This window comes from Ambystoma mexicanum, unplaced genomic scaffold (assembly GCF_040938575.1).
Source record: "Ambystoma mexicanum isolate Mex_15411 unplaced genomic scaffold, UKY_AmexF1_1 Mex_scaf46, whole genome shotgun sequence".
Taxonomy (NCBI): Eukaryota; Metazoa; Chordata; class Amphibia; order Caudata; family Ambystomatidae; genus Ambystoma; species Ambystoma mexicanum.
In genome coordinates, this window is record NW_027182462.1 from 855,069 (window position 1) to 880,799 (window position 25,731).

The 25,731-nt window shown below is 43.5% G+C and overlaps 32 non-coding genes across 32 annotated transcripts; 7 read left to right on the plus strand and 25 right to left on the minus strand.

Moving 5' to 3' along the window:
• Positions 1–12: 12 nt before the first annotated feature.
• On the minus strand, positions 13–89 carry TRNAS-GCU (transfer RNA serine (anticodon GCU)). Its single transcript has one exon. It is a non-coding gene; the product is annotated as a tRNA-Ser (tRNA).
• A 480-nt stretch (positions 90–569) lies between these two features.
• TRNAI-UAU (transfer RNA isoleucine (anticodon UAU)) lies at positions 570–664 on the plus strand. Its single transcript has 2 exons — positions 570–607; positions 629–664. It is a non-coding gene; the product is annotated as a tRNA-Ile (tRNA).
• Positions 665–2,152: 1,488 nt separating this feature from the next.
• Positions 2,153–2,224, minus strand: TRNAT-CGU (transfer RNA threonine (anticodon CGU)). The gene has a single exon. It is a non-coding gene; the product is annotated as a tRNA-Thr (tRNA).
• A 547-nt stretch (positions 2,225–2,771) lies between these two features.
• On the minus strand, positions 2,772–2,853 carry TRNAS-GCU (transfer RNA serine (anticodon GCU)). Its single transcript has one exon. It is a non-coding gene; the product is annotated as a tRNA-Ser (tRNA).
• A 564-nt stretch (positions 2,854–3,417) lies between these two features.
• TRNAS-GCU (transfer RNA serine (anticodon GCU)) lies at positions 3,418–3,499 on the minus strand. Its single transcript has one exon. It is a non-coding gene; the product is annotated as a tRNA-Ser (tRNA).
• A 687-nt stretch (positions 3,500–4,186) lies between these two features.
• Positions 4,187–4,258, minus strand: TRNAT-UGU (transfer RNA threonine (anticodon UGU)). Its single transcript has one exon. It is a non-coding gene; the product is annotated as a tRNA-Thr (tRNA).
• Positions 4,259–4,723: 465 nt separating this feature from the next.
• On the minus strand, positions 4,724–4,800 carry TRNAS-GCU (transfer RNA serine (anticodon GCU)). Its single transcript has one exon. It is a non-coding gene; the product is annotated as a tRNA-Ser (tRNA).
• Positions 4,801–5,280: 480 nt separating this feature from the next.
• On the plus strand, positions 5,281–5,375 carry TRNAI-UAU (transfer RNA isoleucine (anticodon UAU)). The gene is made up of 2 exons: positions 5,281–5,318; positions 5,340–5,375. It is a non-coding gene; the product is annotated as a tRNA-Ile (tRNA).
• A 1,488-nt stretch (positions 5,376–6,863) lies between these two features.
• Positions 6,864–6,935, minus strand: TRNAT-CGU (transfer RNA threonine (anticodon CGU)). The gene has a single exon. It is a non-coding gene; the product is annotated as a tRNA-Thr (tRNA).
• Positions 6,936–7,482: 547 nt separating this feature from the next.
• Positions 7,483–7,564, minus strand: TRNAS-GCU (transfer RNA serine (anticodon GCU)). Its single transcript has one exon. It is a non-coding gene; the product is annotated as a tRNA-Ser (tRNA).
• Positions 7,565–8,251: 687 nt separating this feature from the next.
• TRNAT-UGU (transfer RNA threonine (anticodon UGU)) lies at positions 8,252–8,323 on the minus strand. Its single transcript has one exon. It is a non-coding gene; the product is annotated as a tRNA-Thr (tRNA).
• A 465-nt stretch (positions 8,324–8,788) lies between these two features.
• On the minus strand, positions 8,789–8,865 carry TRNAS-GCU (transfer RNA serine (anticodon GCU)). Its single transcript has one exon. It is a non-coding gene; the product is annotated as a tRNA-Ser (tRNA).
• A 480-nt stretch (positions 8,866–9,345) lies between these two features.
• Positions 9,346–9,440, plus strand: TRNAI-UAU (transfer RNA isoleucine (anticodon UAU)). Its single transcript has 2 exons — positions 9,346–9,383; positions 9,405–9,440. It is a non-coding gene; the product is annotated as a tRNA-Ile (tRNA).
• Positions 9,441–10,928: 1,488 nt separating this feature from the next.
• TRNAT-CGU (transfer RNA threonine (anticodon CGU)) lies at positions 10,929–11,000 on the minus strand. Its single transcript has one exon. It is a non-coding gene; the product is annotated as a tRNA-Thr (tRNA).
• A 546-nt stretch (positions 11,001–11,546) lies between these two features.
• On the minus strand, positions 11,547–11,628 carry TRNAS-GCU (transfer RNA serine (anticodon GCU)). The gene has a single exon. It is a non-coding gene; the product is annotated as a tRNA-Ser (tRNA).
• Positions 11,629–12,315: 687 nt separating this feature from the next.
• On the minus strand, positions 12,316–12,387 carry TRNAT-UGU (transfer RNA threonine (anticodon UGU)). Its single transcript has one exon. It is a non-coding gene; the product is annotated as a tRNA-Thr (tRNA).
• A 465-nt stretch (positions 12,388–12,852) lies between these two features.
• On the minus strand, positions 12,853–12,929 carry TRNAS-GCU (transfer RNA serine (anticodon GCU)). The gene has a single exon. It is a non-coding gene; the product is annotated as a tRNA-Ser (tRNA).
• Positions 12,930–13,409: 480 nt separating this feature from the next.
• Positions 13,410–13,504, plus strand: TRNAI-UAU (transfer RNA isoleucine (anticodon UAU)). Its single transcript has 2 exons — positions 13,410–13,447; positions 13,469–13,504. It is a non-coding gene; the product is annotated as a tRNA-Ile (tRNA).
• A 1,488-nt stretch (positions 13,505–14,992) lies between these two features.
• TRNAT-CGU (transfer RNA threonine (anticodon CGU)) lies at positions 14,993–15,064 on the minus strand. The gene has a single exon. It is a non-coding gene; the product is annotated as a tRNA-Thr (tRNA).
• A 546-nt stretch (positions 15,065–15,610) lies between these two features.
• Positions 15,611–15,692, minus strand: TRNAS-GCU (transfer RNA serine (anticodon GCU)). The gene has a single exon. It is a non-coding gene; the product is annotated as a tRNA-Ser (tRNA).
• A 687-nt stretch (positions 15,693–16,379) lies between these two features.
• TRNAT-UGU (transfer RNA threonine (anticodon UGU)) lies at positions 16,380–16,451 on the minus strand. The gene has a single exon. It is a non-coding gene; the product is annotated as a tRNA-Thr (tRNA).
• A 1,022-nt stretch (positions 16,452–17,473) lies between these two features.
• Positions 17,474–17,568, plus strand: TRNAI-UAU (transfer RNA isoleucine (anticodon UAU)). The gene is made up of 2 exons: positions 17,474–17,511; positions 17,533–17,568. It is a non-coding gene; the product is annotated as a tRNA-Ile (tRNA).
• Positions 17,569–19,052: 1,484 nt separating this feature from the next.
• On the minus strand, positions 19,053–19,124 carry TRNAT-CGU (transfer RNA threonine (anticodon CGU)). The gene has a single exon. It is a non-coding gene; the product is annotated as a tRNA-Thr (tRNA).
• Positions 19,125–19,670: 546 nt separating this feature from the next.
• On the minus strand, positions 19,671–19,752 carry TRNAS-GCU (transfer RNA serine (anticodon GCU)). The gene has a single exon. It is a non-coding gene; the product is annotated as a tRNA-Ser (tRNA).
• A 687-nt stretch (positions 19,753–20,439) lies between these two features.
• TRNAT-UGU (transfer RNA threonine (anticodon UGU)) lies at positions 20,440–20,511 on the minus strand. The gene has a single exon. It is a non-coding gene; the product is annotated as a tRNA-Thr (tRNA).
• Positions 20,512–20,976: 465 nt separating this feature from the next.
• Positions 20,977–21,053, minus strand: TRNAS-GCU (transfer RNA serine (anticodon GCU)). Its single transcript has one exon. It is a non-coding gene; the product is annotated as a tRNA-Ser (tRNA).
• Positions 21,054–21,533: 480 nt separating this feature from the next.
• TRNAI-UAU (transfer RNA isoleucine (anticodon UAU)) lies at positions 21,534–21,628 on the plus strand. The gene is made up of 2 exons: positions 21,534–21,571; positions 21,593–21,628. It is a non-coding gene; the product is annotated as a tRNA-Ile (tRNA).
• A 1,488-nt stretch (positions 21,629–23,116) lies between these two features.
• TRNAT-CGU (transfer RNA threonine (anticodon CGU)) lies at positions 23,117–23,188 on the minus strand. Its single transcript has one exon. It is a non-coding gene; the product is annotated as a tRNA-Thr (tRNA).
• A 546-nt stretch (positions 23,189–23,734) lies between these two features.
• On the minus strand, positions 23,735–23,816 carry TRNAS-GCU (transfer RNA serine (anticodon GCU)). The gene has a single exon. It is a non-coding gene; the product is annotated as a tRNA-Ser (tRNA).
• A 687-nt stretch (positions 23,817–24,503) lies between these two features.
• On the minus strand, positions 24,504–24,575 carry TRNAT-UGU (transfer RNA threonine (anticodon UGU)). The gene has a single exon. It is a non-coding gene; the product is annotated as a tRNA-Thr (tRNA).
• A 465-nt stretch (positions 24,576–25,040) lies between these two features.
• On the minus strand, positions 25,041–25,117 carry TRNAS-GCU (transfer RNA serine (anticodon GCU)). Its single transcript has one exon. It is a non-coding gene; the product is annotated as a tRNA-Ser (tRNA).
• A 480-nt stretch (positions 25,118–25,597) lies between these two features.
• Positions 25,598–25,692, plus strand: TRNAI-UAU (transfer RNA isoleucine (anticodon UAU)). Its single transcript has 2 exons — positions 25,598–25,635; positions 25,657–25,692. It is a non-coding gene; the product is annotated as a tRNA-Ile (tRNA).
• Positions 25,693–25,731: the final 39 nt, after the last annotated feature.

The following is a 25,731-nucleotide window of genomic DNA, read 5'->3' on the forward strand; positions in this document are numbered from 1 at the left end:
AAAAGTTTAAATCGACAAAGGTGGGATTCGAAACCACGCGTGTACAGTAGATTAGCAGTCCATCGCCTTAACCACTCGGCCACCTCGTCTACAGGGATTAATTTAGGCATTCAAGTCTTTACAGGTAATAACACAAACATCTTCAAAATAGAACCACAATGCGTTCCTTGTTGAGGTACATCCAGCCGTTTGCAGGAAAACTGCCTCACTTGCTGTTGAGAAAAATTCATCAAAGTCCTGGGGTGTTTATAGGCATCGCCAAGATGACATTGGGAGGTGTTTCAATTGACACGTGTTGAATATGAGGAAGAGCATCATGCTGGCTCCAGTGGCACTGCCTGCAGCATGACAAAAATGTAGAAGGGACATTTGACTGCACCATTGGCTGAACATCAGTGGCAAAGTGTATATCAGGCTAAAAGGTAAGCTCCAGTGGCACAATATGGGCACTACAAGGCACCCATAATTTGGTGTCAGCTAAAAAGACAATGCCAGAGCTTGTGGGTGCTTTTGTACACTTGTGTGTGTGTTTGTGGGTGTAGTTTCATGTCGAAAACCAAAGCACAGCAGCTCCAGTGGCGCAATCGGTTAGCGCGCGGTACTTATACAGCAGTACATGCAGTGAGCAATGCCGAGGTTGTGAGTTCAAGCCTCACCTGGAGCAACTTTGGAACTTTTTACTAATTCACCTCAAAACTGAATTATTGAACCAATAAATGTTCTGGACATTTTTTGGTTCACCTCAAGGTTTCCTTGATTGTCAGTTAATGTTGTATGACAGCTCCTCTGCCTTTTAGACATGGAATACTCATTGCAAGTTATTTATGGGGTGTTTGCGCTTTAAATACAGCTACGGAGGGTTTTTGAAAATAGAACAGAAAATAAAAAATGTCAACTGTTATTATACTCCATTTTCTGCTGAGCACCACTTACGGAAGACATTTGTAAAGGTAGAAAAAGGGTTACTGGAGTAGGATCCAGGAGACAATATCAACTTACAAAGAATAATGTTGTCTATTTACTGCATTATCGCCTTTGAAGCAAACCTCTGAGAATAAATACCCTTTCACTAATCAGGCAGTCACTTTGATAAAATCAAGCAGAACAAGGATGCTGATAGGAACTCGCCTCATTTGCATATGGGCTAGGGCTTCTGGGAGCCATGAGAATTAGGAGTTGAAGGTTTTGCAGATCGAGATTGCTAAAGGGCTGGGCATTTGCACAGACCTCTCCATGCCTGATTGGTGCCGAAGGTTAGTTGCAAGTGGTCCCCTGCTCACCCTACCTTACACAGGGCCATGCCCAGTTAGGCCCCTCAGGGCTAGGCCCGGCAGGGCTAAGCCCGGCGTTTGTCAGGCGAAGTGCCTGGACCCCTGCTCATCATACCTCAGAATCTGGTCTAGCTATTGCAGACATGGGGAATGGTGCTTATATCCCATTGACAGCGCCCACAAGCTGCATACTAATAGCCAATGATGTGTGAATGCGGTCAGGGTAGCAGACATATAGAACAATTGGGTGGGTTCGCTTCCGAACTGGATGCACAGGAGCAGGAGAGAATGGCTGTTGGCGATGTATGCAACTTGCTCTGCGTGAACACATCTACCGACCCCTTCCCCTACACACACGGGCACATACACACACACACACACACATAGCCATTGGAGCTATGCAGAGCTAATCAGAAAGATTGGTAATCATTAGAACATGAAAGATATGTGTTCATTTTTTATTAAACTTGTGGACTCCCGCAGAAACGGAGGGACTCACATCTCTAATTGAGGCTTGCTTACCTCTATACAAATGTGTTTGCTGGCTGTCTTTCTTCAACTGGTATGTGCGGTTGTGTCTGTCTTTGTCTTTCAACACGCCTGGCACGTTTACATTATCAAAGAGATGATTGTATGGAGATGGGGAACACCCCTCCGTTGCATTGTGAACTTGAACAGTCTTTTCACCAAAGCAGCTACATGCGACATTGCAAGGTTTTTGTCAGTCTTTGCCTGAAAACATTAGGCCTTCCTCTCGAACTCTATTTCACTCCTTCTGTGGAAGACTTCAATTATGAGGATGCATCCCGTCATAAAAGGTTCTCTGTAGATGGTGCAACTCTGGCTTCTCTTCCCCGTGCTTTTTGAAAATAATCCGCCCGAGGCCCTGATGAGGTTTGAACTCATGACCCCTGGTTTACGAGACCAGTGCTCTGCCACTGAGCTACAAGGCCACCTGCTGCTTGCTCACAGCCAACAACAGAAAGTGCAAAGAAACCATGGGTTTTACCTAGGTAGATCTCCAGGTATATGAATTTCTGGTTGTGTAAAAATGGCTGTTATATCTCTGCATGTGTGAAGTACGTCATCATACATCTGATTTGCGAAAGCGTGTGTGCTTATGTTGGTGATACATTGTCGGTATGCGTTTGAGTATGTACTTTTACGGGTATGTATGTATTGAGTACAATGCTGAACAGGTTCATGAGTTTAGATAGCAGGTCAGAATGATGGCAAAAGGAACATGTAAAAGGCAGACAACTAAAAGAAAAAAGAATTTGGGATGTAAGCTTGGGAGTTTACTAACTGCGCTGATTTTGGCTCCTATAATAGTAAAGAATGGAAACCTACGAGGAAAGTCTTTGACTAATTTCATTCTCCGCCTGCACCAATGAACTTATTTTTACATCTCTATTTCCATATCTGTACTCATTCCTGTCTTTCACAGGGAGGTTGAAAGACTTTGGTCTATGTTTAAATGCAGACTATAAAGAAAAAATACGACGAAGGTGGGATTCGAACCCACGCGTGCAGAGCACAATGGATTAGCAGTCCATCGCCTTAACCACTCGGCCACCTCGTCTGTTTGGGAACAGTGCTCGAGTCCCATGCTTAAAGAAGAGATAAAACAATGGTGGTGCAAAGTCAGTGAAAAATAGATCATGTTTGTCATAATAGAAACAAGATCGTTGACTCGTTCTTCCTTACCCGGCCATTGATAGATAAACACATCAAGTTGAAGTTCAGAAAAATATAACAAGAGCTCCTGGAGGGTTCACAACACTAATCCAGAGGAAGGTGCTTGAGCTTCCGTATGGCACACCATTAGTAGTAAAACCAGCATAACGCAAGCTCCAGTTTCCCAGTGTTTGGCATCATTCAACGTTTCCAGCCAAGATCAAAGTTCAGATGCTGCTGCTTCCTGTGATGTCATTGAATTTAAATATTGAGTGATGGCAATAACCCTTTTCCAATTAAATTTTGCCACATCAACGTCCCTGAAAATAGAGAAAGGCGTGCAACCCAGAACCGCTGTACTGTTCAATAGAGTAAGGGCTTCACCGTGATCATCTGCATCTGTCATCACAAGATTATCAAGGTCTTTTTCTATGGTCTATGTTTAAATGCAGACTATAAAGAAAAAATAAGACGAAGGTGGGATTCGAACCCACGCGTGCAGAGCACAATGGATTAGCAGTCCATCGCCTTAACCACTCGGCCACCTCGTCTGTTTGGGAACGGTGCTCGAGTCCCATGCTTAAAGAAGAGATAAAACAATGGTGGTGCAAAGTCAGTGAAAAATAGATCATGTTTGTCATAATAGAAACAAGATCGTTGACTCGTTCTTCCTTACCCGGCCATTGATAGATAAACACATCAAGTTGAAGTTCAGAAAAATATAACAAGAGCTCCTGGAGGGTTCACAACACTAATCCAGAGGAAGGTGCTTGAGCTTCCGTATGGCACACCATTAGTAGTAAAACCAGCATAACGCAAGCTCCAGTTTCCCAGTGTTTGGCATCATTCAACGTTTCCAGCCAAGATCAAAGTTCAGATGCTGCTGCTTCCTGTGATGTCATTGAATTTAAATAGTGAGTGATGGCAATAACCCTTTTCCAATTAAATTTTGCCACATCAACGTCCCTGAAAATAGAGAAAGGCGTGCAACCCAGAACCGCTGTACTGTTCAATAGAGTAAGGGCTTCACCGTGATCATCTGCATCTGTCATCACAAAATTATCAAGGTCTTTTTCTTGAAGAAATTAGGTCCAGAAAGCCGACCTTCCCCACAGACTATTCAGACACCTTGTGCTTGTGGCTTTGTTATAGGCCCGAATCCATAGGTAAAAGGTTGCACAGGTACAATGTGCAATATCAGTTCCTATTCAACAATGTTCAAGAAAATTACCATTTGGAGGCCCTGATGAGGATCGAACTCACGACCCCTGGTTTACAAGACCAGTGCTCTGCCACTGAGCTACAGAGCCCCTCAGGGTACGACACATAACAGCAACACAACGAGCACACAACATGATGTTTACTGGGTAGACATATTTGAAGGGTGTGTGAGAATGTATGTATATGATTGTGATTTGACCTGTTTTTTTCTGGCCGATTTTTTGAGGAGCAGCTAATTTGTGCGTATTCCGTGCAATTTTAGGGTGACTAATGAGGAGATGTGATGCGTGAAAGTTGAAAAAAACATGTACATGGCAGCAGAGAGACAATATGGATATTACCTTTGCTTTTTTAAATTTCTATCCGGATTCTGGCTCAAAGGGTAGTCAAGCACAGCAGATTGCATTCCTGCCAGTAACACGACAACCTTGTTTGTGTCCTTCTTAATCAACTAACATGCATATTTTCACTTTTGTCTGTATGTTCTTTGAAAGCCAATGGCAATGGTGCTTAGAGCAATGCAGATGTTTAAAAAAGATTTCAAAAGTTTAAATCGACAAAGGTGGGATTCGAAACCACGCGTGTACAGTAGATTAGCAGTCCATCGCCTTAACCACTCGGCCACCTCGTCTACAGGGATTATTTTAGGCATTCAAGTCTTTACAGGTAATAACACAAACATCTTCAAAATAGAACCACAATGCGTTCCTTGTTGAGGTACATCCAGCCGTTTGCAGGAAAACTGCCTCACTTGCTGTTGAGAAAAATTCATCAAAGTCCTGGGGTGTTTATAGGCATCGCCAAGATGACATTGGGAGGTGTTTCAATTGACACATGTTGAATATGAGGAAGAGCATCATGCTGGCTCCAGTGGCACTGCCTGCAGCATGACAAAAATGTAGAAGGGACATTTGACTGCACCATTGGCTGAACATCAGTGGCAAAGTGTATATCAGGCTAAAAGGTAAGCTCCAGTGGCACAATATGGGCACTACAAGGCACCCATAATTTGGTGTCAGCTAAAAAGACAATGCCAGAGCTTGTGGGTGCTTTTGTACACTTGTGTGTGTGTTTGTGGGTGTAGTTTCATGTCGAAAACCAAAGCACAGCAGCTCCAGTGGCGCAATCGGTTAGCGCGCGGTACTTATACAGCAGTACATGCAGTGAGCAATGCCGAGGTTGTGAGTTCAAGCCTCACCTGGAGCAACTTTGGAACTTTTTACTAATTCACCTCAAAACTGAATTATTGAACCAATAAATGTTCTGGACATTTTTTGGTTCACCTCAAGGTTTCCTTGATTGTCAGTTAATGTTGTATGACAGCTCCTCTGCCTTTTAGACATGGAATACTCATTGCAAGTTATTTATGGGGTGTTTGCGCTTTAAATACAGCTACGGAGGGTTTTTGAAAATAGAACAGAAAATAAAAAATGTCAACTGTTATTATACTCCATTTTCTGCTGAGCACCACTTACGGAAGACATTTGTAAAGGTAGAAAAAGGGTTACTGGAGTAGGATCCAGGAGACAATATCAACTTACAAAGAATAATGTTGTCTATTTACTGCATTATCGCCTTTGAAGCAAACCTCTGAGAATAAATACCCTTTCACTAATCAGGCAGTCACTTTGATAAAATCAAGCAGAACAAGGATGCTGATAGGAACTCGCCTCATTTGCATATGGGCTAGGGCTTCTGGGAGCCATGAGAATTAGGAGTTGAAGGTTTTGCAGATCGAGATTGCTAAAGGGCTGGGCATTTGCACAGACCTCTCCATGCCTGATTGGTGCCGAAGGTTAGTTGCAAGTGGTCCCCTGCTCACCCTACCTTACACAGGGCCATGCCCAGTTAGGCCCCTCAGGGCTAGGCCCGGCAGGGCTAAGCCCGGCGTTTGTCAGGCGAAGTGCCTGGACCCCTGCTCATCATACCTCAGAATCTGGTCTAGCTATTGCAGACATGGGGAATGGTGCTTATATCCCATTGACAGCGCCCACAAGCTGCATACTAATAGCCAATGATGTGTGAATGCGGTCAGGGTAGCAGACATATAGAACAATTGGGTGGGTTCGCTTCCGAACTGGATGCACAGGAGCAGGAGAGAATGGCTGTTGGCGATGTATGCAACTTGCTCTGCGTGAACACATCTACCGACCCCTTCCCCTACACACACGGGCACATACACACACACACACACACATAGCCATTGGAGCTATGCAGAGCTAATCAGAAAGATTGGTAATCATTAGAACATGAAAGATATGTGTTCATTTTTTATTAAACTTGTGGACTCCCGCAGAAACGGAGGGACTCACATCTCTAATTGAGGCTTGCTTACCTCTATACAAATGTGTTTGCTGGCTGTCTTTCTTCAACTGGTATGTGCGGTTGTGTCTGTCTTTGTCTTTCAACACGCCTGGCACGTTTACATTATCAAAGAGATGATTGTATGGAGATGGGGAACACCCCTCCGTTGCATTGTGAACTTGAACAGTCTTTTCACCAAAGCAGCTACATGCGACATTGCAAGGTTTTTGTCAGTCTTTGCCTGAAAACATTAGGCCTTCCTCTCGAACTCTATTTCACTCCTTCTGTGGAAGACTTCAATTATGAGGATGCATCCCGTCATAAAAGGTTCTCTGTAGATGGTGCAACTCTGGCTTCTCTTCCCCGTGCTTTTTGAAAATAATCCGCCCGAGGCCCTGATGAGGTTTGAACTCATGACCCCTGGTTTACGAGACCAGTGCTCTGCCACTGAGCTACAAGGCCACCTGCTGCTTGCTCACAGCCAACAACAGAAAGTGCAAAGAAACCATGGGTTTTACCTAGGTAGATCTCCAGGTATATGAATTTCTGGTTGTGTAAAAATGGCTGTTATATCTCTGCATGTGTTCAGTACGTCATCATACATCTGATTTGCGAAAGCGTGTGTGCTTATGTTGGTGATACATTGTCGGTATGCGTTTGAGTATGTACTTTTACGGGTATGTATGTATTGAGTACAATGCTGAACAGGTTCATGAGTTTAGATAGCAGGTCAGAATGATGGCAAAAGGAACATGTAAAAGGCAGACAACTAAAAGAAAAAAGAATTTGGGATGTAAGCTTGGGAGTTTACTAACTGCGCTGATTTTGGCTCCTATAATAGTAAAGAATGGAAACCTACGAGGAAAGTCTTTGACTAATTTCATTCTCCGCCTGCACCAATGAACTTATTTTTACATCTCTATTTCCATATCTGTACTCATTCCTGTCTTTCACAGGGAGGTTGAAAGACTTTGGTCTATGTTTAAATGCAGACTATAAAGAAAAAATACGACGAAGGTGGGATTCGAACCCACGCGTGCAGAGCACAATGGATTAGCAGTCCATCGCCTTAACCACTCGGCCACCTCGTCTGTTTGGGAACAGTGCTCGAGTCCCATGCTTAAAGAAGAGATAAAACAATGGTGGTGCAAAGTCAGTGAAAAATAGATCATGTTTGTCATAATAGAAACAAGATCGTTGACTCGTTCTTCCTTACCCGGCCATTGATAGATAAACACATCAAGTTGAAGTTCAGAAAAATATAACAAGAGCTCCTGGAGGGTTCACAACACTAATCCAGAGGAAGGTGCTTGAGCTTCCGTATGGCACACCATTAGTAGTAAAACCAGCATAACGCAAGCTCCAGTTTCCCAGTGTTTGGCATCATTCAACGTTTCCAGCCAAGATCAAAGTTCAGATGCTGCTGCTTCCTGTGATGTCATTGAATTTAAATATTGAGTGATGGCAATAACCCTTTTCCAATTAAATTTTGCCACATCAACGTCCCTGAAAATAGAGAAAGGCGTGCAACCCAGAACCGCTGTACTGTTCAATAGAGTAAGGGCTTCACCGTGATCATCTGCATCTGTCATCACAAGATTATCAAGGTCTTTTTCTTGAAGAAATTAGGTCCAGAAAGCCGACCTTCCCCACAGACTATTCAGACACCTTGCGCTTGTGGCTTTGTTATAGGCCCGAATACATTGGTAAAAGGTTGCACAGGTACAATGTGCAATATCAGTTCCTATTCAACAATGTTCAAGAAAATTACCATTTGGAGGCCCTGATGAGGATCGAACTCACGACCCCTGGTTTACAAGACCAGTGCTCTGCCACTGAGCTATAGAGCCCCTCAGGTTACAACGCATAACAGCAACACAACGAGCACACAACATGATGTTTACTGGGTAGACATATTTGAAGGGTGTATGAGAATGTATGTATATGATTGTGATTTGACCTGTTTTTTTCTGGCCGATTTTTTGAGGAGCAGCTAATTTGTGCGTATTCCGTGGAATTTTAGGGTGACTAATGAGGAGATGTGATGCGTGAAAGTTGAAAAAAACATGTACATGGCAGCAGAGAGACAATATGGATATTACCTTTGCTTTTTTAAATTTCTATCCGGATTCTGGCTCAAAGGGTAGTCAAGCACAGCAGATTGCATTCCTGCCAGTAACACGACAACCTTGTTTGTGTCCTTCTTAATCAACTAACATGCATATTTTCACTTTTGTCTGTATGTTCTTTGAAAGCCAATGGCAATGGTGCTTAGAGCAATGCAGATGTTTAAAAAAGATTTCAAAAGTTAAAATCGACAAAGGTGGGATTCGAAACCACGCGTGTACAGTAGATTAGCAGTCCATCGCCTTAACCACTCGGCCACCTCGTCTACAGGGATTATGTTAGGCATTCAAGTCTTTACAGGTAATAACACAAACATCTTCAAAATAGAACCACAATGCGTTCCTTGTTGAGGTACATCCAGCCGTTTGCAGGAAAACTGCCTCACTTGCTGTTGAGAAAAATTCATCAAAGTCCTGGGGTGTTTATAGGCATCGCCAAGATGACATTGGGAGGTGTTTCAATTGACACGTGTTGAATATGAGGAAGAGCATCATGCTGGCTCCAGTGGCACTGCCTGCAGCATGACAAAAATGTAGAAGGGACATTTGACTGCACCATTGGCTGAACATCAGTGGCAAAGTGTATATCAGGCTAAAAGGTAAGCTCCAGTGGCACAATATGGGCACTACAAGGCACCCATAATTTGGTGTCAGCTAAAAAGACAATGCCAGAGCTTGTGGGTGCTTTTGTACACTTGTGTGTGTGTTTGTGGGTGTAGTTTCATGTCGAAAACCAAAACACAGCAGCTCCAGTGGCGCAATCGGTTAGCTCTCGGTACTTATACAGCAGTACATGCAGTGAGCAATGCCGAGGTTGTGAGTTCAAGCCTCACCTGGAGCAACTTTGGAACTTTTTACTAATTCACCTCAAAACTGAATTATTGAACCAATAAATGTTCTGGACATTTTTTGGTTCACCTCAAGGTTTCCTTGATTGTCAGTTAATGTTGTATGACAGCTCCTCTGCCTTTTAGACATGGAATACACTTTGCAAGTTATTTATGGGGTGTTTGCGCTTTAAATACAGCTACGGAGGGTTTTTGAAAATAGAACAGAAAATAAAAAATGTCAACTGTTATTATACTCCATTTTCTGCTGAGCACCACTTACGGAAGACATTTGTAAAGGTAGAAAAAGGGTTACTGGAGTAGGATCCAGGAGACAATATCAACTTACAAAGAATAATGTTGTCTATTTACTGCATTATCGCCTTTGAAGCAAACCTCTGAGAATAAATACCCTTTCACTAATCAGGCAGTCACTTTGATAAAATCAAGCAGAACAAGGATGCTGATAGGAACTCGCCTCATTTGCATATGGGCTAGGGCTTCTGGGAGCCATGAGAATTAGGAGTTGAAGGTTTTGCAGATCGAGATTGCTAAAGGGCTGGGCATTTGCACAGACCTCTCCATGCCTGATTGGTGCCGAAGGTTAGTTGCAAGTGGTCCCCTGCTCACCCTACCTTACACAGGGCCATGCCCAGTTAGGCCCCTCAGGGCTAGGCCCGGCAGGGCTAAGCCCGGCGTTCGTCAGGCGAAGTGCCTGGACCCCTGCTCATCATACCTCAGAATCTGGTCTAGCTATTGCAGACATGGGGAATGGTGCTTATATCCCATTGACAGCGCCCACAAGCTGCATACTAATAGCCAATGATGTGTGAATGCGGTCAGGGTAGCAGACATATAGAACAATTGGGTGGGTTCGCTTCCGAACTGGATGCACAGGAGCAGGAGAGAATGGCTGTTGGCGATGTATGCAACTTGCTCTGCGTGAACACATCTACCGACCCCTTCCCCTACACACACGGGCACATACACACACACACACACACATAGCCATTGGAGCTATGCAGAGCTAATCAGAAAGATTGGTAATCATTAGAACATGAAAGATATGTGTTCATTTTTTATTAAACTTGTGGACTCCCGCAGAAACGGAGGGACTCACATCTCTAATTGAGGCTTGCTTACCTCTATACAAATGTGTTTGCTGGCTGTCTTTCTTCAACTGGTATGTGCGGTTGTGTCTGTCTTTGTCTTTCAACACGCCTGGCACGTTTACATTATCAAAGAGATGATTGTATGGAGATGGGGAACACCCCTCCGTTGCATTGTGAACTTGAACAGTCTTTTCACCAAAGCAGCTACATGCGACATTGCAAGGTTTTTGTCAGTCTTTGCCTGAAAACATTAGGCCTTCCTCTCGAACTCTATTTCACTCCTTCTGTGGAAGACTTCAATTATGAGGATGCATCCCGTCATAAAAGGTTCTCTGTAGATGGTGCAACTCTGGCTTCTCTTCCCCGTGCTTTTTGAAAATAATCCGCCCGAGGCCCTGATGAGGTTTGAACTCATGACCCCTGGTTTACGAGACCAGTGCTCTGCCACTGAGCTACAAGGCCACCTGCTGCTTGCTCACAGCCAACAACAGAAAGTGCAAAGAAACCATGGGTTTTACCTAGGTAGATCTCCAGGTATATGAATTTCTGGTTGTGTAAAAATGGCTGTATATCTCTGCATGTGTTCAGTACGTCATCATACATCTGATTTGCGAAAGCGTGTGTGCTTATGTTGGTGATACATTGTCGGTATGCGTTTGAGTATGTACTTTTACGGGTATGTATGTATTGAGTACAATGCTGAACAGGTTCATGAGTTTAGATAGCAGGTCAGAATGATGGCAAAAGGAACATGTAAAAGGCAGACAACTAAAAGAAAAAAGAATTTGGGATGTAAGCTTGGGAGTTTACTAACTGCGCTGATTTTGGCTCCTATAATAGTAAAGAATGGAAACCTACGAGGAAAGTCTTTGACTAATTTCATTCTCCGCCTGCACCAATGAACTTATTTTTACATCTCTATTTCCATATCTGTACTCATTCCTGTCTTTCACAGGGAGGTTGAAAGACTTTGGTCTATGTTTAAATGCAGACTATAAAGAAAAAATACGACGAAGGTGGGATTCGAACCCACGCGTGCAGAGCACAATGGATTAGCAGTCCATCCCCTTAACCACTCGGCCACCTCGTCTGTTCGGGAACGGTGCTCGAGTCCCATGCTTAAAGAAGAGATAAAACAATGGTGGTGCAAAGTCAGTGAAAAATAGATCATGTTTGTCATAATAGAAACAAGATCGTTGACTCGTTCTTCCTTACCCGGCCATTGATAGATAAACACATCAAGTTGAAGTTCAGAAAAATATAACAAGAGCTCCTGGAGGGTTCACAACACTAATCCAGAGGAAGGTGCTTGAGCTTCCGTATGGCACACCATTAGTAGTAAAACCAGCATAACGCAAGCTCCAGTTTCCCAGTGTTTGGCATCATTCAACGTTTCCAGCCAAGATCAAAGTTCAGATGCTGCTGCTTCCTGTGATGTCATTGAATTTAAATAGTGAGTGATGGCAATAACCCTTTTCCAATTAAATTTTGCCACATCAACGTCCCTGAAAATAGAGAAAGGCGTGCAACCCAGAACCGCTGTACTGTTCAATAGAGTAAGGGCTTCACCGTGATCATCTGCATCTGTCATCACAAGATTATCAAGGTCTTTTTCTTGAAGAAATTAGGTCCAGAAAGCCGACCTTCCCCACAGACTATTCAGACACCTTGCGCTTGTGGCTTTGTTATAGGCCCGAATCCATTGGTAAAAGGTTGCACAGGTACAATGTGCAATATCAATTCCTATTCAACAATGTTCAAGAAAATTACCATTTGGAGGCCCTGATGAGGATCGAACTCACGACCCCTGGTTTACAAGACCAGTGCTCTGCCACTGAGCTACAGAGCCCCTCAGGTTACGACGCATAACAGCAACACAACGAGCACACAACATGATGTTTACTGGGTAGACATATTTGAAGGGTGTGTGAGAATGTATGTATATGATTGTGATTTGACCTGTTTTTTTCTGGCCGATTTTTTGAGGAGCAGCTAATTTGTGCGTATTCCGTGCAATTTTAGGGTGACTAATGAGGAGATGTGATGCGTGAAAGTTGAAAAAAACATGTACATGGCAGCAGAGAGACAATATGGATATTACCTTTGCTTTTTTAAATTTCTATCCGGATTCTGGCTCAAAGGGTAGTCAAGCACAGCAGATTGCATTCCTGCCAGTAACACGACAACCTTGTTTGTGTCCTTCTTAATCAACTAACATGCATATTTTCACTTTTGTCTGTATGTTCTTTGAAAGCCAATGGCAATGGTGCTTAGAGCAATGCAGATGTTTAAAAAAGATTTCAAAAGTTAAAATCGACAAAGGTGGGATTCGAAACCACGCGTGTACAGTAGATTAGCAGTCCATCGCCTTAACCACTCGGCCACCTCGTCTACAGGGATTATGTTAGGCATTCAAGTCTTTACAGGTAATAACACAAACATCTTCAAAATAGAACCACAATGCGTTCCTTGTTGAGGTACATCCAGCCGTTTGCAGGAAAACTGCCTCACTTGCTGTTGAGAAAAATTCATCAAAGTCCTGGGGTGTTTATAGGCATCGCCAAGATGACATTGGGAGGTGTTTCAATTGACACGTGTTGAATATGAGGAAGAGCATCATGCTGGCTCCAGTGGCACTGCCTGCAGCATGACAAAAATGTAGAAGGGACATTTGACTGCACCATTGGCTGAACATCAGTGGCAAAGTGTATATCAGGCTAAAAGGTAAGCTCCAGTGGCACAATATGGGCACTACAAGGCACCCATAATTTGGTGTCAGCTAAAAAGACAATGCCAGAGCTTGTGGGTGCTTTTGTACACTTGTGTGTGTGTTTGTGGGTGTAGTTTCATGTCGAAAACCAAAACACAGCAGCTCCAGTGGCGCAATCGGTTAGCGCGCGGTACTTATACAGCAGTACATGCAGTGAGCAATGCCGAGGTTGTGAGTTCAAGCCTCACCTGGAGCAACTTTGGAACTTTTTACTAATTCACCTCAAAACTGAATTATTGAACCAATAAATGTTCTGGACATTTTTTGGTTCACCTCAAGGTTTCCTTGATTGTCAGTTAATGTTGTATGACAGCTCCTCTGCCTTTTAGACATGGAATACTCATTGCAAGTTATTTATGGGGTGTTTGCGCTTTAAATACAGCTACGGAGGGTTTTTGAAAATAGAACAGAAAATAAAAAATGTCAACTGTTATTATACTCCATTTTCTGCTGAGCACCACTTACGGAAGACATTTGTAAAGGTAGAAAAAGGGTTACTGGAGTAGGATCCAGGAGACAATATCAACTTACAAAGAATAATGTTGTCTATTTACTGCATTATCGCCTTTGAAGCAAACCTCTGAGAATAAATACCCTTTCACTAATCAGGCAGTCACTTTGATAAAATCAAGCAGAACAAGGATGCTGATAGGAACTCGCCTCATTTGCATATGGGCTAGGGCTTCTGGGAGCCATGAGAATTAGGAGTTGAAGGTTTTGCAGATCGAGATTGCTAAAGGGCTGGGCATTTGCACAGACCTCTCCATGCCTGATTGGTGCCGAAGGTTAGTTGCAAGTGGTCCCCTGCTCACCCTACCTTACACAGGGCCATGCCCAGTTAGGCCCCTCAGGGCTAGGCCCGGCAGGGCTAAGCCCGGCGTTCGTCAGGCGAAGTGCCTGGACCCCTGCTCATCATACCTCAGAATCTGGTCTAGCTATTGCAGACATGGGGAATGGTGCTTATATCCCATTGACAGCGCCCACAAGCTGCATACTAATAGCCAATGATGTGTGAATGCGGTCAGGGTAGCAGACATATAGAACAATTGGGTGGGTTCGCTTCCGAACTGGATGCACAGGAGCAGGAGAGAATGGCTGTTGGCGATGTATGCAACTTGCTCTGCGTGAACACATCTACCGACCCCTTCCCCTACACACACGGGCACATACACACACACACACACACATAGCCATTGGAGCTATGCAGAGCTAATCAGAAAGATTGGTAATCATTAGAACATGAAAGATATGTGTTCATTTTTTATTAAACTTGTGGACTCCCGCAGAAACGGAGGGACTCACATCTCTAATTGAGGCTTGCTTACCTCTATACAAATGTGTTTGCTGGCTGTCTTTCTTCAACTGGTATGTGCGGTTGTGTCTGTCTTTGTCTTTCAACACGCCTGGCACGTTTACATTATCAAAGAGATGATTGTATGGAGATGGGGAACACCCCTCCGTTGCATTGTGAACTTGAACAGTCTTTTCACCAAAGCAGCTACATGCGACATTGCAAGGTTTTTGTCAGTCTTTGCCTGAAAACATTAGGCCTTCCTCTCGAACTCTATTTCACTCCTTCTGTGGAAGACTTCAATTATGAGGATGCATCCCGTCATAAAAGGTTCTCTGTAGATGGTGCAACTCTGGCTTCTCTTCCCCGTGCTTTTTGAAAATAATCCGCCCGAGGCCCTGATGAGGTTTGAACTCATGACCCCTGGTTTACGAGACCAGTGCTCTGCCACTGAGCTACAAGGCCACCTGCTGCTTGCTCACAGCCAACAACAGAAAGTGCAAAGAAACCATGGTTTTTACCTAGGTAGATCTCCAGGTATATGAATTTCTGGTTGTGTAAAAATGGCTGTATATCTCTGCATGTGTTCAGTACGTCATCATACATCTGATTTGCGAAAGCGTGTGTGCTTATGTTGGTGATACATTGTCGGTATGCGTTTGAGTATGTACTTTTACGGGTATGTATGTATTGAGTAGGATGCTGAACAGGTTCATGAGTTTAGATAGCAGGTCAGAATGATGGCAAAAGGAACATGTAAAAGGCAGACAACTAAAAGAAAAAAGAATTTGGGATGTAAGCTTGGGAGTTTACTAACTGCGCTGATTTTGGCTCCTATAATAGTAAAGAATGGAAACCTACGAGGAAAGTCTTTGACTAATTTCATTCTCCGCCTGCACCAATGAACTTATTTTTACATCTCTATTTCCATATCTGTACTCATTCCTGTCTTTCACAGGGAGGTTGAAAGACTTTGGTCTATGTTTAAATGCAGACTATAAAGAAAAAATACGACGAAGGTGGGATTCGAACCCACGCGTGCAGAGCACAATGGATTAGCAGTCCATCGCCTTAACCACTCGGCCACCTCGTCTGTTTGGGAACGGTGCTCGAATCCCATGCTTAAAGAAGAGATAAAACAATGGTGGTGCAAAGTCAGTGAAAAATAGATCATGTTTGTCATAATAGAAACAAGATCGTTGACTCGTTCTTCCTTACCCGGCCATTGATAGATAAACACATCAAGTTGAAGTTCAGAAAAATATAACTAGAGCTCCTGGAGGGTTCACAACACTAATCCAGAGGAAGGTGCTTGAGCTTCCGTATGGCACACCATTAGTAGTAAAACCAGCATAACGCAAGCTCCAGTTTCCCAGTGTTTGGCATCATTCAACGTTTCCAGCCAAGATCAAAGTTCAGATGCTGCTGCTTCCTGTGATGTCATTGAATTTAAATAGTGAGTGATGGCAATAACCCTTTTCCAATTAAATTTTGCCACATCAACGTCCCTGAAAATAGAGAAAGGCGTGCAACCCAGAACCGCTGTACTGTTCAATAGAGTAAGGGCTTCACCGTGATCATCTGCATCTGTCATCACAAGATTATCAAGGTCTTTTTCTTGAAGAAATTAGGTCCAGAAAGCCGACCTTCCCCACAGACTATTCAGACACCTTGCGCTTGTGGCTTTGTTATAGGCCCGAATCCATTGGTAAAAGGTTGCACAGGTACAATGTGCAATATCAGTTCCTATTCAACAATGTTCAAGAAAATTACCATTTGGAGGCCCTGATGAGGATCGAACTCACGACCCCTGGTTTACAAGACCAGTGCTCTGCCACTGAGCTACAGAGCCCCTCAGGTTACAACGCATAACAGCAACACAACGAGCACACAACATGATGTTTACTGGGTAGACATATTTGAAGGGTGTGTGAGAATGTATGTATATGATTGTGATTTGACCTGTTTTTTTCTGGCCGATTTTTTGAGGAGCAGCTAATTTGTGCGTATTCCGTGCAATTTTAGGGTGACTAATGAGGAGATGTGATGCGTGAAAGTTGAAAAAAACATGTACATGGCAGCAGAGAGACAATATGGATATTACCTTTGCTTTTTTAAATTTCTATCCGGATTCTGGCTCAAAGGGTAGTCAAGCACAGCAGATTGCATTCCTGCCAGTAACACGACAACCTTGTTTGTGTCCTTCTTAATCAACTAACATGCATATTTTCACTTTTGTCTGTATGTTCTTTGAAAGCCAATGGCAATGGTGCTTAGAGCAATGCAGATGTTTAAAAAAGATTTCAAAAGTTAAAATCGACAAAGGTGGGATTCAAAACCACGCGTGTACAGTAGATTAGCAGTCCATCGCCTTAACCACTCGGCCACCTCGTCTACAGGGATTATGTTAGGCATTCAAGTCTTTACAGGTAATAACACAAACATCTTCAAAATAGAACCACAATGCGTTCCTTGTTGAGGTACATCCAGCCGTTTGCAGGAAAACTGCCTCACTTGCTGTTGAGAAAAATTCATCAAAGTCCTGGGGTGTTTATAGGCATCGCCAAGATGACATTGGGAGGTGTTTCAATTGACACGTGTTGAATATGAGGAAGAGCATCATGCTGGCTCCAGTGGCACTGCCTGCAGCATGACAAAAATGTAGAAGGGACATTTGACTGCACCATTGGCTGAACATCAGTGGCAAAGTGTATATCAGGCTAAAAGGTAAGCTCCAGTGGCACAATATGGGCACTACAAGGCACCCATAATTTGGTGTCAGCTAAAAAGACAATGCCAGAGCTTGTGGGTGCTTTTGTACACTTGTGTGTGTGTTTGTGGGTGTAGTTTCATGTCGAAAACCAAAACACAGCAGCTCCAGTGGCGCAATCGGTTAGCGCGCGGTACTTATACAGCAGTACATGCAGTGAGCAATGCCGAGGTTGTGAGTTCAAGCCTCACCTGGAGCAACTTTGGAACTTTTTACTAATTCACCTCAAAACTGAATTATTGAACCAATAAATGTTCTGGACATTTTTTGGTTCACCTCAAGGTTTCCTTGATTGTCAGTTAATGTTGTATGACAGCTCCTCTGCCTTTTAGACATGGAATACTCATTGCAAGTTATTTATGGGGTGTTTGCGCTTTAAATACAGCTACGGAGGGTTTTTGAAAATAGAACAGAAAATAAAAAATGTCAACTGTTATTATACTCCATTTTCTGCTGAGCACCACTTACGGAAGACATTTGTAAAGGTAGAAAAAGGGTTACTGGAGTAGGATCCAGGAGACAATATCAACTTACAAAGAATAATGTTGTCTATTTACTGCATTATCGCCTTTGAAGCAAACCTCTGAGAATAAATACCCTTTCACTAATCAGGCAGTCACTTTGATAAAATCAAGCAGAACAAGGATGCTGATAGGAACTCGCCTCATTTGCATATGGGCTAGGGCTTCTGGGAGCCATGAGAATTAGGAGTTGAAGGTTTTGCAGATCGAGATTGCTAAAGGGCTGGGCATTTGCACAGACCTCTCCATGCCTGATTGGTGCCGAAGGTTAGTTGCAAGTGGTCCCCTGCTCACCCTACCTTACACAGGGCCATGCCCAGTTAGGCCCCTCAGGGCTAGGCCCGGCGTTTGTCAGGCGTTCGTCAGGCGAAGTGCCTGGACCCCTGCTCATCATACCTCAGAATCTGGTCTAGCTATTGCAGACATGGGGAATGGTGCTTATATCCCATTGACAGCGCCCACAAGCTGCATACTAATAGCCAATGATGTGTGAATGCGGTCAGGGTAGCAGACATATAGAACAATTGGGTGGGTTCGCTTCCGAACTGGATGCACAGGAGCAGGAGAGAATGGCTGTTGGCGATGTATGCAACTTGCTCTGCGTGAACACATCTACCGACCCCTTCCCCTACACACACGGGCACATACACACACACACACACACATAGCCATTGGAGCTATGCAGAGCTAATCAGAAAGATTGGTAATCATTAGAACATGAAAGATATGTGTTCATTTTTTATTAAACTTGTGGACTCCCGCAGAAACGGAGGGACTCACATCTCTAATTGAGGCTTGCTTACCTCTATACAAATGTGTTTGCTGGCTGTCTTTCTTCAACTGGTATGTGCGGTTGTGTCTGTCTTTGTCTTTCAACACGCCTGGCACGTTTACATTATCAAAGAGATGATTGTATGGAGATGGGGAACACCCCTCCGTTGCATTGTGAACTTGAACAGTCTTTTCACCAAAGCAGCTACATGCGACATTGCAAGGTTTTTGTCAGTCTTTGCCTGAAAACATTAGGCCTTCCTCTCGAACTCTATTTCACTCCTTCTGTGGAAGACTTCAATTATGAGGATGCATCCCGTCATAAAAGGTTCTCTGTAGATGGTGCAACTCTGGCTTCTCTTCCCCGTGCTTTTTGAAAATAATCCGCCCGAGGCCCTGATGAGGTTTGAACTCATGGCCCCTGGTTTACGAGACCAGTGCTCTGCCACTGAGCTACAAGGCCACCTGCTGCTTGCTCACAGCCAACAACAGAAAGTGCAAAGAAACCATGGGTTTTACCTAGGTAGATCTCCAGGTATATGAATTTCTGGTTGTGTAAAAATGGCTGTATATCTCTGCATGTGTTCAGTACGTCATCATACATCTGATTTGCGAAAGCGTGTGTGCTTATGTTGGTGATACATTGTCGGTATGCGTTTGAGTATGTACTTTTACGGGTATGTATGTATTGAGTAGGATGCTGAACAGGTTCATGAGTTTAGATAGCAGGTCAGAATGATGGCAAAAGGAACATGTAAAAGGCAGACAACTAAAAGAAAAAAGAATTTGGGATGTAAGCTTGGGAGTTTACTAACTGCGCTGATTTTGGCTCCTATAATAGTAAAGAATGGAAACCTACGAGGAAAGTCTTTGACTAATTTCATTCTCCGCCTGCACCAATGAACTTATTTTTACATCTCTATTTCCATATCTGTACTCATTCCTGTCTTTCACAGGGAGGTTGAAAGACTTTGGTCTATGTTTAAATGCAGACTATAAAGAAAAAATACGACGAAGGTGGGATTCGAACCCACGCGTGCAGAGCACAATGGATTAGCAGTCCATCGCCTTAACCACTCGGCCACCTCGTCTGTTTGGGAACGGTGCTCGAGTCCCATGCTTAAAGAAGAGATAAAACAATGGTGGTGCAAAGTCAGTGAAAAATAGATCATGTTTGTCATAGTAGAAACAAGATCGTTGACTCGTTCTTCCTTACCCGGCCATTGATAGATAAACACATCAAGTTGAAGTTCAGAAAAATATAACAAGAGCTCCTGGAGGGTTCACAACACTAATCCAGAGGAAGGTGCTTGAGCTTCCGTATGGCACACCATTAGTAGTAAAACCAGCATAACGCAAGCTCCAGTTTCCCAGTGTTTGGCATCATTCAATGTTTCCAGCCAAGATCAAAGTTCAGATGCTGCTGCTTCCTGTGATGTCATTGAATTTAAATAGTGAGTGATGGCAATAACCCTTTTCCAATTAAATTTTGCCACATCAACGTCCCTGAAAATAGAGAAAGGCGTGCAACCCAGAACCGCTGTACTGTTCAATAGAGTAAGGGCTTCACCGTGATCATCTGCATCTGTCATCACAAGATTATCAAGGTCTTTTTCTTGAAGAAATTAGGTCCAGAAAGCCGACCTTCCCCACAGACTATTCAGACACCTTGCGCTTGTGGCTTTGTTATAGGCCCGAATCCATTGGTAAAAGGTTGCACAGGTACAATGTGCAATATCAGTTCCTATTCAACAATGTTCAAGAAAATTACCATTTGGAGGCCCTGATGAGGATCGAACTCACGACCGCTGGTTTACAAGACCAGTGCTCTGCCACTGAGCTACAGAGCCCCTCAGGTTACGACGCATAACAGCAACACAACGAGCACACAACATGATGTTTACTGGGTAGACATATTTGAAGGGTGTGTGAGAATGTATGTATATGATTGTGATTTGACCTGTTTTTTTCTGGCCGATTTTTTGAGGAGCAGCTAATTTGTGCGTATTCCGTGCAATTTTAGGGTGACTAATGAGGAGATGTGATGCGTGAAAGTTGAAAAAAACATGTACATGGCAGCAGAGAGACAATATGGATATTACCTTTGCTTTTTTAAATTTCTATCCGGATTCTGGCTCAAAGGGTAGTCAAGCACAGCAGATTGCATTCCTGCCAGTAACACGACAACCTTGTTTGTGTCCTTCTTAATCAACTAACATGCATATTTTCACTTTTGTCTGTATGTTCTTTGAAAGCCAATGGCAATGGTGCTTAGAGCAATGCAGATGTTTAAAAAAGATTTCAAAAGTTAAAATCGACAAAGGTGGGATTCGAAACCACGCGTGTACAGTAGATTAGCAGTCCATCGCCTTAACCACTCGGCCACCTCGTCTACAGGGATTATGTTAGGCATTCAAGTCTTTACAGGTAATAACACAAACATCTTCAAAATAGAACCACAATGCGTTCCTTGTTGAGGTACATCCAGCCGTTTGCAGGAAAACTGCCTCACTTGCTGTTGAGAAAAATTAATCAAAGTCCTGGGGTGTTTATAGGCATCGCCAAGATGACATTGGGAGGTGTTTCAATTGACACGTGTTGAATATGAGGAAGAGCATCATGCTGGCTCCAGTGGCACTGCCTGCAGCATGACAAAAATGTAGAAGGGACATTTGACTGCACCATTGGCTGAACATCAGTGGCAAAGTGTATATCAGGCTAAAAGGTAAGCTCCAGTGGCACAATATGGGCACTACAAGGCACCCATAATTTGGTGTCAGCTAAAAAGACAATGCCAGAGCTTGTGGGTGCTTTTGTACACTTGTGTGTGTGTTTGTGGGTGTAGTTTCATGTCGAAAACCAAAACACAGCAGCTCCAGTGGCGCAATCGGTTAGCGCGCGGTACTTATACAGCAGTACATGCAGTGAGCAATGCCGAGGTTGTGAGTTCAAGCCTCACCTGGAGCAACTTTGGAACTTTTTACTAATTCACCTCAAAACTGAATTATTGAACCAATAAATGTTCTGGACATTTTTTGGTTCACCTCAAGGTTTCCTTGATTGTCAGTTAATGTTGTATGACAGCTCCTCTGCCTTTTAGACATGGAATACTCATTGCAAGTTATTTATGGGGTGTTTGCGCTTTAAATACAGCTACGGAGGGTTTTTGAAAATAGAACAGAAAATAAAAAATGTCAACTGTTATTATACTCCATTTTCTGCTGAGCACCACTTACGGAAGACATTTGTAAAGGTAGAAAAAGGGTTACTGGAGTAGGATCCAGGAGACAATATCAACTTACAAAGAATAATGTTGTCTATTTACTGCATTATCGCCTTTGAAGCAAACCTCTGAGAATAAATACCCTTTCACTAATCAGGCAGTCACTTTGATAAAATCAAGCAGAACAAGGATGCTGATAGGAACTCGCCTCATTTGCATATGGGCTAGGGCTTCTGGGAGCCATGAGAATTAGGAGTTGAAGGTTTTGCAGATCGAGATTGCTAAAGGGCTGGGCATTTGCACAGACCTCTCCATGCCTGATTGGTGCCGAAGGTTAGTTGCAAGTGGTCCCCTGCTCACCCTACCTTACACAGGGCCATGCCCAGTTAGGCCCCTCAGGGCTAGGCCCGGCAGGGCTAAGCCCGGCGTTCGTCAGGCGAAGTGCCTGGACCCCTGCTCATCATACCTCAGAATCTGGTCTAGCTATTGCAGACATGGGGAATGGTGCTTATATCCCATTGACAGCGCCCACAAGCTGCATACTAATAGCCAATGATGTGTGAATGCGGTCAGGGTAGCAGACATATAGAACAATTGGGTGGGTTCGCTTCCGAACTGGATGCACAGGAGCAGGAGAGAATGGCTGTTGGCGATGTATGCAACTTGCTCTGCGTGAACACATCTACCGACCCCTTCCCCTACACACACGGGCACATACACACACACACACACACATAGCCATTGGAGCTATGCAGAGCTAATCAGAAAGATTGGTAATCATTAGAACATGAAAGATATGTGTTCATTTTTTATTAAACTTGTGGACTCCCGCAGAAACGGAGGGACTCACATCTCTAATTGAGGCTTGCTTACCTCTATACAAATGTGTTTGCTGGCTGTCTTTCTTCAACTGGTATGTGCGGTTGTGTCTGTCTTTGTCTTTCAACACGCCTGGCACGTTTACATTATCAAAGAGATGATTGTATGGAGATGGGGAACACCCCTCCGTTGCATTGTGAACTTGAACAGTCTTTTCACCAAAGCAGCTACATGCGACATTGCAAGGTTTTTGTCAGTCTTTGCCTGAAAACATTAGGCCTTCCTCTCGAACTCTATTTCACTCCTTCTGTGGAAGACTTCAATTATGAGGATGAATCCCGTCATAAAAGGTTCTCTGTAGATGGTGCAACTCTGGCTTCTCTTCCCCGTGCTTTTTGAAAATAATCCGCCCGAGGCCCTGATGAGGTTTGAACTCATGACCCCTGGTTTACGAGACCAGTGCTCTGCCACTGAGCTACAAGGCCACCTGCTGCTTGCTCACAGCCAACAACAGAAAGTGCAAAGAAACCATGGGTTTTACCTAGGTAGATCTCCAGGTATATGAATTTCTGGTTGTGTAAAAATGGCTGTATATCTCTGCATGTGTTCAGTACGTCATCATACATCTGATTTGCGAAAGCGTGTGTGCTTATGTTGGTGATACATTGTCGGTATGCGTTTGAGTATGTACTTTTACGGGTATGTATGTATTGAGTACAATGCTGAACAGGTTCATGAGTTTAGATAGCAGGTCAGAATGATGACAAAAGGAACATGTAAAAGGCAGACAACTAAAAGAAAAAAGAATTTGGGATGTAAGCTTGGGAGTTTACTAACTGCGCTGATTTTGGCTCCTATAATAGTAAAGAATGGAAACCTACGAGGAAAGTCTTTGACTAATTTCATTCTCCGCCTGCACCAATGAACTTATTTTTACATCTCTATTTCCATATCTGTACTCATTCCTGTCTTTCACAGGGAGGTTGAAAGACTTTGGTCTATGTTTAAATGCAGACTATAAAGAAAAAATACGACGAAGGTGGGATTCGAACCCACGCGTGCAGAGCACAATGGATTAGCAGTCCATCGCCTTAACCACTCGGCCACCTCGTCTGTTCGGGAACGGTGCTCGAGTCCCATGCTTAAAGAAGAGATAAAACAATGGTGGTGCAAAGTCAGTGAAAAATAGATCATGTTTGTCATAATAGAAACAAGATCGTTGACTCGTTCTTCCTTACCCGGCCATTGATAGATAAACACATCAAGTTGAAGTTCAGAAAAATATAACAAGAGCTCCTGGAGGGTTCACAACACTAATCCAGAGGAAGGTGCTTGAGCTTCCGTATGGCACACCATTAGTAGTAAAACCAGCATAACGCAAGCTCCAGTTTCCCAGTGTTTGGCATCATTCAACGTTTCCAGCCAAGATCAAAGTTCAGATGCTGCTGCTTCCTGTGATGTCATTGAATTTAAATAGTGAGTGATGGCAATAACCCTTTTCTAATTAAATTTTGCCACATCAACGTCCCTGAAAATAGAGAAAGGCGTGCAACCCAGAACCGCTGTACTGTTCAATAGAGTAAGGGCTTCACCGTGATCATCTGCATCTGTCATCACAAGATTATCAAGGTCTTTTTCTTGAAGAAATTAGGTCCAGAAAGCCGACCTTCCCCACAGACTATTCAGACACCTTGCGCTTGTGGCTTTGTTATAGGCCCGAATCCATTGGTAAAAGGTTGCACAGGTACAATGTGCAATATCAGTTCCTATTCAACAATGTTCAAGAAAATTACCATTTGGAGGCCCTGATGAGGATCGAACTCACGACCCCTGGTTTACAAGACCAGTGCTCTGCCACTGAGCTACAGAGCCCCTCAGGTTACGACGCATAACAGCAACACAACGAGCACACAACATGATGTTTACTGGGTAGACATATTTGAAGGGTGTGTGAGAATGTATGTATATGATTGTGATTTGACCTGTTTTTTTCTGGCCGATTTTTTGAGGAGCAGCTAATTTGTGCGTATTCCGTGCAATTTTAGGGTGACTAATGAGGAGATGTGATGCGTGAAAGTTGAAAAAAACATGTACATGGCAGCAGAGAGACAATATGGATATTACCTTTGCTTTTTTAAATTTCTATCCGGATTCTGGCTCAAAGGGTAGTCAAGCACAGCAGATTGCATTCCTGCCAGTAACACGACAACCTTGTTTGTGTCCTTCTTAATCAACTAACATGCATATTTTCACTTTTGTCTGTATGTTCTTTGAAAGCCAATGGCAATGGTGCTTAGAGCAATGCAGATGTTTAAAAAAGATTTCAAAAGTTAAAATCGACAAAGGTGGGATTCGAAACCACGCGTGTACAGTAGATTAGCAGTCCATCGCCTTAACCACTCGGCCACCTCGTCGACAGGGATTATGTTAGGCATTCAAGTCTTTACAGGTAATAACACAAACATCTTCAAAATAGAACCACAATGCGTTCCTTGTTGAGGTACATCCAGCCGTTTGCAGGAAAACTGCCTCACTTGCTGTTGAGAAAAATTCATCAAAGTCCTGGGGTGTTTATAGGCATCGCCAAGATGACATTGGGAGGTGTTTCAATTGACACGTGTTGAATATGAGGAAGAGCATCATGCTGGCTCCAGTGGCACTGCCTGCAGCATGACAAAAATGTAGAAGGGACATTTGACTGCACCATTGGCTGAACATCAGTGGCAAAGTGTATATCAGGCTAAAAGGTAAGCTCCAGTGGCACAATATGGGCACTACAAGGCACCCATAATTTGGTGTCAGCTAAAAAGACAATGCCAGAGCTTGTGGGTGCTTTTGTACACTTGTGTGTGTGTTTGTGGGTGTAGTTTCATGTCGAAAACCAAAACACAGCAGCTCCAGTGGCGCAATCGGTTAGCGCGCGGTACTTATACAGCAGTACATGCAGTGAGCAATGCCGAGGTTGTGAGTTCAAGCCTCACCTGGAGCAACTTTGGAACTTTTTACTAATTCACCTCAAAACTGAATT